Source organism: Panthera onca, chromosome D1 (assembly GCF_046562875.1).
Source record: "Panthera onca isolate mPanOnc1 chromosome D1, mPanOnc1 haplotype 2, whole genome shotgun sequence".
Lineage (NCBI taxonomy): Eukaryota > Metazoa > Chordata > Mammalia > Carnivora > Felidae > Panthera > Panthera onca.
The window spans coordinates 43,568,865-43,578,350 of NC_138348.1; positions in this window are offsets into that span (position 1 = coordinate 43,568,865).

Sequence of the window (9,486 nt, forward strand, 5' to 3'; positions counted from 1 at the left end):
CCATGGCTTCTACTCACTGGAGAGAATTTTTCGGATACTGCTCCATCTAGAGGTTGTCCTCTTCTGCCTAAAAGTCCAGAAAAACCTATAAAAGTTCCACCAGCACAGTGCAGCACATCACAAAGAGAGACCCAAGCCCAGACGTGGACTTGGACCCAGCTGATTAGAGGGAGTGGAAGAGAGGGAAGGACAGAGATATTCCCATGACCATGGTACACAGACATTTATCAGGAGACTCCCTACAGAAGAACAAATATACTTGAAATTCTAGCATTGCTTGGATCTGTGCAGCAGAACAATCCAGAATAGGGGCAGCCACAGCCGCTGCTAGAAGGGTTAGGGTATGCATAAATTGAGAGGTTGAGGGCAGAAAAACTGAGAATTACCTGCAATTAATAGACAGCCATGTCAGCTACAACGAAGCAAGACATTCAGCTAATTTGGTAGGTGATGTGGATCAGGAAGAAGAGCTAAAGAGGACTCAACAAGAGGGAGGCAGACTGATAAGGTCAGAGGGCACACGTGGTAACAGACCAGAGATAGGCTTTGCCCAGCGTTAGCTAAGGGTTCCACCAATATACTGTGGTGAGGAAGGATCGGGGGTATAAACCAGAACCACCTTAAATTTCTCCTTAAGGAGTCCCGATCCTTCCACTTCAGAGTTCTGTAACATGGTCACTGGAGATACTTGAAGAAATTTGAATTCTGGGGCTAGCCCAGAAAAAACAAATCAGACTGTCTCCTGGAATCTGTCTTGTTAACAAGCAAACCAGGTGTTTCTGAGGCAGCTGGGCTTTCAGCGGGTTGTTAGTAGACCCCCCCTTGAAAACCTCTGCTCCTTGGCATTTGTCGTCTATTATATAAATAACATGGCCCTGTGTGTGTTCTCTTACACAAATAATTGCTTACACAAATAATTTGCTTACACAAATCACTAAATACACTGTTTTCAGTGATGACCTTTGGGGAGATGGCATGGGGTGCAAGGGGGAAATGGCGGTGTTTTCCTTTCATCGTTTCTGTTTAGTTTGACTTTTTTCACCGCATTTATATACTCCTCACGTGGGGACAGTAGGAAGTATCTGGACAGGGAGCTTAGGGCCATCGCTTTCTTTGATTTCCTCTTTATACTTCACAAGTGGTAAAGCCACTCTAGACAACTGCTATCATTGGGTTTTGTGAGAAGACTGTAGTTGTCAGTTTATTTGCTAGCCAGACCCAGAGGAGTCTGAATTTGTTTTTCCACAATCCAAAGAACAGCCACTTTTTCATCTCCAGTCTCTCTGGAGACTCTCTGGAGATGAGAGACTCTCTGGAGTCTCTCTTGGTCTCTCTCTTGGTCTCTCTGTTTCTTTCTCTCCACTCTCTTTTCTCTCCTTTATCCTCTTTTCCATTCTTCCTGTTTTCAAGGATGAAAAAATACAGGTTAGCAAAAGGTACTGAAATTGTAGATTTAATGTTTTCAAATCAAATACACCTGAATTCCCTTTTGCCTTAGAAATTTTTACCTTTTTTGTGTCTTCCTCACTCTCTGCCCCTCCCCCATTCATGCTCTCTCACCTTCAAAAATAAACATTAAAAAAAAATTGTTTAAAAACGTTAAAAAAAATTAAAAAAAAAAAAAGGGGGGCCGCCTGGGTGGCTCAGTCGGTTAAGCGTCTGACTTCAGCTCAGGTCACAATCTCGCGGTCCGTGAGTTCGAGCCCCGCGTCGGGCTCTGGGCTGACGGCTCAGAGCCTGGAGCCTGCTTCCGATTCTGTGTCTCCCTCTCTCTCTGCCCCTCCCCTGTTCATGCTCTGTCTCTCTCTGTCTCAAAAATAAATAAAAACTTTAAAAAAAATTTTTTTTTTAATAAAAAAAAAGAAATTTTTACCTTTTTAAAAATTTAACTCAGCACTTCCCAAGTTATCGTAGATGAAACACTGTTCCAGTAGATATCTCCTAGAGTGACCCATAATCAAATAAGTTTGAGGAGGAGGGGGCTAAGTCATACCAGGGTCTCCTCTTGGAGCTATACTATGTACATGAACAAGAAGACTCTGAGAAGTCATGTGGTAAGGAAAACTACATTAAACACATTTAACTTCAAAACAAATATTTTTGGTGCCTACTATGTGCTAGGCACTCTTCGCGCTGGAAACACAACAGTAAACACGACAATGTCCCTCTTTCCATGCAACTTAATTGTACACTAAATTTTTTTGTGACATATGAATATCTTGGCAGATGTGTTCCATTGGTCACCAGTTTTGTAAATGTCTTTCTACAAACATGTAGTATTTATGTAATCTGAGTTTAACTCTCGTGATGCTCAGATGGGGAAAAATGTCCATAGGTACAAGAGATATCTTGGTTCTGTATTTATGTGGAAGATTTTTATGTGCTCATGGGTAAGTACCATGTTTCACAAAAGTCAAAGAGCTCACACAAAGAAAATGAAAATTATTTTTTTTTTATAAATGAATATTAGGGGCAACTGGGTGGCTCAGTCAGTTAAGCATCTGGCTCTTGGTTTCAGCTCAGGTCATGATCTCACAGTATGTGAGTTCAAGCCCTGGGTCGGTTTCTGTGCTGACAGTGTGGAACCTGCTTGGGATTTCTCTCTCCCTCTCTCTGCCCCTCCCTGGCTTGCTCTCTTTCTCTCTCTCTCTCTCTCTCACTAAATAAAAATAAATAAAAATTTTAAATGAATAAATAAATAAACATTAAGAATAAAATTAGTCTTAAAAATAAAAATTATCAAATAAGACCTCACTGAAAAAAAATGTTCAGATGAAGGACAAAAATCACATTTGTAGCCGTGCTTCATTTGTCTCTCCCTCTAATGCCTCCACTAGATGCCATGGAGGCATCTTTTTTTAAATTTTTTTTAATGTTTATTTATTTTTGAGACAGAGAGAGAGCATGAAGGGGGAAAGGGGCAGAGGGAGAGGGAGACATAGAACCTGAAGCAGGGTCCAGGCTCTGAGCTGTCAGCACAGAGCCCAATACGGGGCTCCAACTCACGCACCGTGAGATCATGACCTGAGCCAAAGTCGAACGCTCAACGGACTGAGCCACCCAGGTGCCCCAGGAGGCATCTTATATAAGCTTTTTTTCCTAAAGCTACTTTGTAGAATAAGACATGACATTGAATTCTTGCTTCATGATCCCTATGGGTATCATAAGGCCAATAATATTTCCTAAGAATCTTTGGATTAGACTGGCCTCAGTTTTTCTGTTATCCTTTATCTGGAAAAGTCTTTAGTTTCTAGATTGGATAATGAGGAACACTTTCCTCCCTGCTACTCTGCTCTTATTGGCCAGAATTTGTAAATCTGGGACGCAGGCAGGGGCAGGTGGGTGTATAAGTGAACTATCTCTGACAACTAGGCATAAAAGAGGATCAAAGTCTACAAAGAGAATGGCCATGAAGGATCAACAACTGATTAACAGGGCAGCCAACACCTTTTCACCTCCACCTGACGGTAACCCAAGTACATTACTCCAGGCCAGGACCCCAGTGTTCTCCAATGAGGGGCAAGCAGGGAATTTTCATGGTTGCATTTGCTTTGAAAAACGATCCTCCAGCACTTCCTTCATCAGAGGGACAAAGTGAACCTTAACTAGAGCGGTACAATGGAAACAGAAGTGTCAGAATAGAGGTAGGAGGTATTTCAGTTCATTCATTCAGTTTGGAAAGCACAAATGTGTATAACGCATGACTGCCCAGTGAATATTCCTTTCAGTAAACCCTCTGACATCCAAGTCTCAAATTTAAGGATGAGAAATGCTCCTTCATGTCACAGTCCCCAGAGTTCTAAACACCTGTTCTAACCGGATTCATCTAGCCTTAACCATCTTCTGAGCCAGATTTCCATGACCCACATAGCACTCACTCTTACGTGGTCAGCCAGTTGGTAATCCCTCCCAAGTTTAATTAGAATGCAAAAGGAAAAACTAGACCAGGAAGAGCCCAGCAGATGGGCTCAGTTTTATGTTTATTCGTTCAGTCATTCAAAAATATATATGAGGCACCTGTTAGCATCCAGATACTCTGCCAGGTGCTGGTCATGCGGTGTTGGATGAGAGAGAGGAAACCACCGCCCCCCCTTCTCATGCTGCTCACGTGGAGGGGAGGGCAGACATTAAACAGATGAACAAACAAGACAATTTCAGAAAGTGATGAAAGCTCTGAAGACCATCGAACATGGAAAAGTGAAGCAGAGCGTCTGGATGGGAGGCTCAGACAGGAGGGCGCCAGTGCAGGCAGCAGGACCAGCAGGTGCCAGGGCTCTGAGAAGAGCGCAGGCTCCTTGTGCCTACAGACCAGGGTGCAGGGTGGGCCCGAGCACATCTGAGGCTGGTTTAAGTTTGGGCTGCGAAGGCGGGGGGCCAGACCACACAGGGCTTTGAAGGCCATAGTGATGCTCAGGTTTGGATTTTATTCTGAGTGCAGGGGGTTGTTAGGAGAAGATTTTTAAGGAAGGATAGGATATAATCTATTCTTTATTTCAAAAGACCACTCTTGGGGAGGCCTGGGTGGCTCAGTCTGTTGAGCATCCGACTCTTGGTTTGGACTGAGGGCATGGTCTCGAGGCTTGTGAGTTCGAGCTCTGCATTGGGCTGTGCACTGACAGCATGGAACTTGCTTGAGATTCTCTCTTTCCCTCTCTCTCTGCCTCTCCCCTGCTCTCTCTCCAAATAAATAAATAAAACCTTAAAAATTATAAAAAAAAAAAAAAAGACCACTTTGGTTGCTTCGGGGGAAGGGGATATTAGTACCGGGAGGGTGAATGTAAGAGAAGTCAGAAGACCATTCTTTGTGTCTCCCATAACCCTCAACGAGATAAGGTTGCCCTTAAAGTGAAACTGATTCATTAATATCAACACTGATAAGACTTTTTAAACATCAAGGATGGCCGCTGTTCTTCACTTCAGGCAAAACTGTAGCCACAGAGGCCATGAGGATAAATCTATTATTTCCTCCAAGAATTTAGAGGAACTCCAAACTGGGATAACTAAGGCCTGCCTAGCGTGGGTCCTTCCCAAACCTGCTTTAATGAATAAAGAACATATTGAGTAACTTCGCTGATTTGATTCCATTATTTCCTGTTTTTCTTTTTTTTTTTTTTTTTTTTTTTTTTTTTTTTAATGTTTATTTATTTTTGAGACAGAGAGAGTCAGAGCATGAATGGGGGAGGGGCAGAGAGAGAGGGAGACACAGAATCGGAAGCAGGCTCCAGGCTCTGAGCCATCAGCCCAGAGCCTGACGCGGGGCTCGAACTCACGAACCGTGAGATCGTGACCTGAGCTGAAGTCGGACGCTCAACCGACCGAGCCACCCAGGCGCCCCTATTTCCTGTTTTTCAAATAAGCATTTGAAGTGGCTTTTAGTAGTTTGTAGAAAAAAAATAGTGTTTTGCAAATCATGAGACTGGATCATTTTAAGGTGGTTGACGGGTATCTTCTTGAGCCCTTTCACGATTTTCACATGCTTGGTCATTCTTCAGGAACAATGCCGACGCAAAATTCAGCACTATGGCAGAATAAATTCAACCCAATTCTGAACTCTTTGAGTCCCAGTGAATGAGACATGGCATCCTTTACACTGGTATGGCTACATGTAGTTCCCATAGATTAGAGGCTTAGAATTGCTGGGAATGTTTCCGAAGCATTAATTAAGCATAATGAGGCTGGCACATAATCCAGGAAGGAAGATGCATCCAGTTAGCTGAGGAACCAATCCCTTGGTGAGAAGGACAGTCAAGCCCAGAAAGAAAAATAGAGGTGAGAGGAAACTCAGAGATGATAAAATCCAACCACCTCCTCTCAAGAATAGGGAAATTGAGATCCAGGTAGCAGAAGACCCTTGCCCAAGGTCACACAGGCTTAGGGACACAATTAGGCCCATAACCAGGACCTCCTGATTCTTGGGTCATTTCATGGCACGGCCTTCTCTTCGTAAATCCTGACTTCACACCCCACGTCCTCTTAGACTTGACCCATCCTGGGGAAGGTAGGACCCTGTGAGGATCCTTTGAACAGAGGTGACAAGAGACAATCACAATCCTAAGACATGTGGGAGTCTGGGACAGATTTCCGCAGATGAGAGGAAGTTTGCTACCCCAACACAGGGCTCCCCAGCCCCCACAGATCCACATGGAACCCCTGTAAGTTACCACAACTCACCATTACCATTCACCGAGGCTCCCTGTGGAGACAACATTGCACTGAGTGCTCTTCATACAGTGTCTAAGTTAATCTTCACAGAAATCCTACAAGGTCAGACAGGTTAAGAGGTGGGCTCTGGGGACAGGCAGCCTGCGTTTGAATCCCATCTGCCCTGCTTAATAGTTCTGTGGACTTCATCCTCCCGCCTCTGCTTCTGTCTGTAAAATGGGAACAACAATGTTACTAATTCCATGAGGCAGTCTTGACAGTAAATGGGTGGGTTCATGTAAAATACTCAGGAAGTTGCCTGACACATGGTCCATGCTCTGTCAATGGTGTGATTATTACTGTTTTACGGATAACGACGGAGAGGCTAATAGCAACAAGTTCAAAGCTACACAGTAAGTGGAAGAGACGGGTCCATATGATGCCAAAGCTTGTGTTATTAACCATGCATCTAGACCACTTCCCTCTGGGGAGACTCACGTGTGATTGTGCTCTAGCCTGTCAATCCATAGCAAGCAGCAGGGAGTGGACCCCGGGGTACCCGAGTGGCCCTCCAAACCTGGCCCAGCTCACCTTTCAGCTTCCTTCCAGCCTCCACTTCCCTCACCTTCTGTGAGCTCATGTTCTGGCTTCATTGGCATCACCTACCTTGAATCAGCAGGTCTCATATTTTCATAACTCCATGGCTTTTTCTCAAGAGATTCCCTCTGCCTAGAGTTTCTTGTCCACTTTATTTTTCACCTGAAAAACTCCCATTTATCTCAGCCCCTTTCACGTACTGCACACCCACCCCCGCCACCCTAAACAGAATTAGTTGCCCCCTGGACACGGCAGATTGGCAATGAAAAGAGAACTCCTAGGGTCCGCAGAACGAGTGTCCGAGGTCTTTTCCTGACACTTCCAAGTGAGACCATTTAAGCAAAATGCTTCATCTCTCACAGACTCAGTTTTAGCATCTATAAAATAGGGCTGATATCTTTCTTCCTAGATTTTGTGGAGATCAATGGATATTCTGTACATAAAACTACCTGACATATGACAGATTCTCAAAATGTGATGGGCGTTACGTACAGAGTTTCTGTAGAATTTTGCTCGAATGCCTATTAGAGACTTCGTATGTTGCTCAATCGTGTTTTCATACTGTTTCACACACCAGACCATGAACTTCTCAAGGACAGGATGGTAACATCTCCAGGACAGAACATAATGCTTGGCATAGAGTAGAAGCTCCATAGGTGTTGATTAAATTGTTTTTAAAAAATTGATCAGCTCATTCATTCATCCATAAAACAGCCGTTCAGAACTATAGGGAAGAATGGTTTCAACGGGATTTGTGTCTCTATAAAGAATTAGAATAGACATGCAGTTACTTTAAAAATTTTTTTTTCTTTTAATGTTTATTTATTTTTGAGAGAGATAGAGAGAGAATGCGAATGGGTTGGGGCAGAGAGAGGGAGGCATGGAATCTGAGGCAGGCTCCAGGCTCTGAGCTGTCAACGTAGAGCCTGATGCGGGGCTCAAGCTCTTGAGCCGTGAGACCATGACCTGAGCCAAAGTCAGACCTCAACCAACTGAGCCACCCAGGCGCCCCCGACGTGTGGTTACTTTTTAAAGAATCCCCTGGGTTAGTGGCTTTCAAACTTTCATGGGGATTGGAATCACCTGGAGGGCTTGTTAAAACACAGCTTGCTGGGCCCCAACCCTAGACCTTCTGATTCAAGAGGTCTGGAGTGGAGGCTTGCTAATTTGCATTTCCAGAAGTTCCCAGGTGATGCTCGCTCGTGCAGCTGGTCCAGGGACCACACTGTGTGAATCGCAGCCTAGCCATTATGCCTCATGTTATCTTTAAGCATCATCTGATAAAAGCGATTCAATTTGGCTCAGTTGAGTACAGTTTCATTGAGAACCTAAAAGGTGTAGGCCAAGTGCAAAGGGCAGCCTTCAGGCTTTGCTAGTGCAGTAAAAAGGACAAATCAATACACAAATGAGATTAGCACCATAATTTTAAGAGGCCCCTCTTGAAATAAGCGATTGCCTCTAGAACATCAATGCCACCATGGTAATAATTGCTGCAGGCAAGATCCACCGATGGATGCTAAAAATAGCAGGTGAAACATTAAGGAAAAATAGGATTTGTGTGCAGTCTCAAAGTTTCTCCTCCAAGTATTTATTTATTGCTGGTGTGGTTTTAGCATTTGTTCACAAATTGTTTGATATTCCTCCCTCCGGGAGGTAGGGCTTAATTCCTGCCCCCCCTCCCCCCCACCTCCGAGTGTGGGCTGGATTTTATGACTCCCTTCTGACAAATAGAGTATGGAACGCGAAATGCAGTAACTTCATAGTGGAGAAACCTGGCAGATGACGCCCTCATCCAGGAGTCAAGATTAAACCAGAGAGGAGTCATGTTGATCTCATGTGCCTTCTGACATAATGTGCTGAGGGTACTTCACCTCTGTGGTACTCTTCCCCCCCCCAAACCCATAACCTCAGTCTAATCAAAAGAAAACATAAAGGCACCCCAAACTGTGAGGCATCCTACAAAATAACCAGGCAGTATTCCTCAAAACTTCTAAGGTCAAAGACAAAGAAAAAAAAAAACTGTCACAGGTTAGAAGAGACTAGGAAACATGACAACTAAATATAATATGGCATCCTGAACTGGATTCTGGAACAGAAAAAGGCATAAGTATTAAAACTGGTAAGATCCTTGGGGCGCCTGGGTGGCTCGGTCGGTTAATCATCCGACTTCGGCTCCGGTCATGATCTCACGGTCCGTGAGTTCGAGCCCCGCGTTGGGCTCTGTGCTGACAGCTCGGAGCCTGGAGCCTGTTTCGGATTCTGTGTCTCCCTCTCTCTCTGCTCCTCCCCTGTTCATGCTCTCTCTCTGTCTCAAAAATAAATAAACGTTAAAAAAAAATTAAAAAAAAAAACTGGTAAGATCCAAATAAAATCTGTAGTTAATAGTATTGTACCAATGTTAATTTCTCAGTTTTGATAGATGTACCATGGCTTTGTAAAATGTTAACTTCATGGCAGGACTGTCTACTTAATTTGGTAGGTCCAGTGTAAAATGAAAATGCGGGGTCACTTGCTCAAAATCATTAAGATTTCAAGACAGCAATAGCAGAGAATAAAACCAAGCATGGGACCCTTCTGGGCATGATGCCTTTCTGGGCATGGGGTCCTTCTGGGGCATGGGGCCCTTTTAAGCATGGGGCCCAGGGAGACTGCCCATGAAGCTGGTCCTGCATTTGGGAAGCAGAGTGAAAATTATGGTCAGGAGCTCAGCTGAGCCGGGAGACAGAGCTGAGCTGTCAGGTGTCAGAG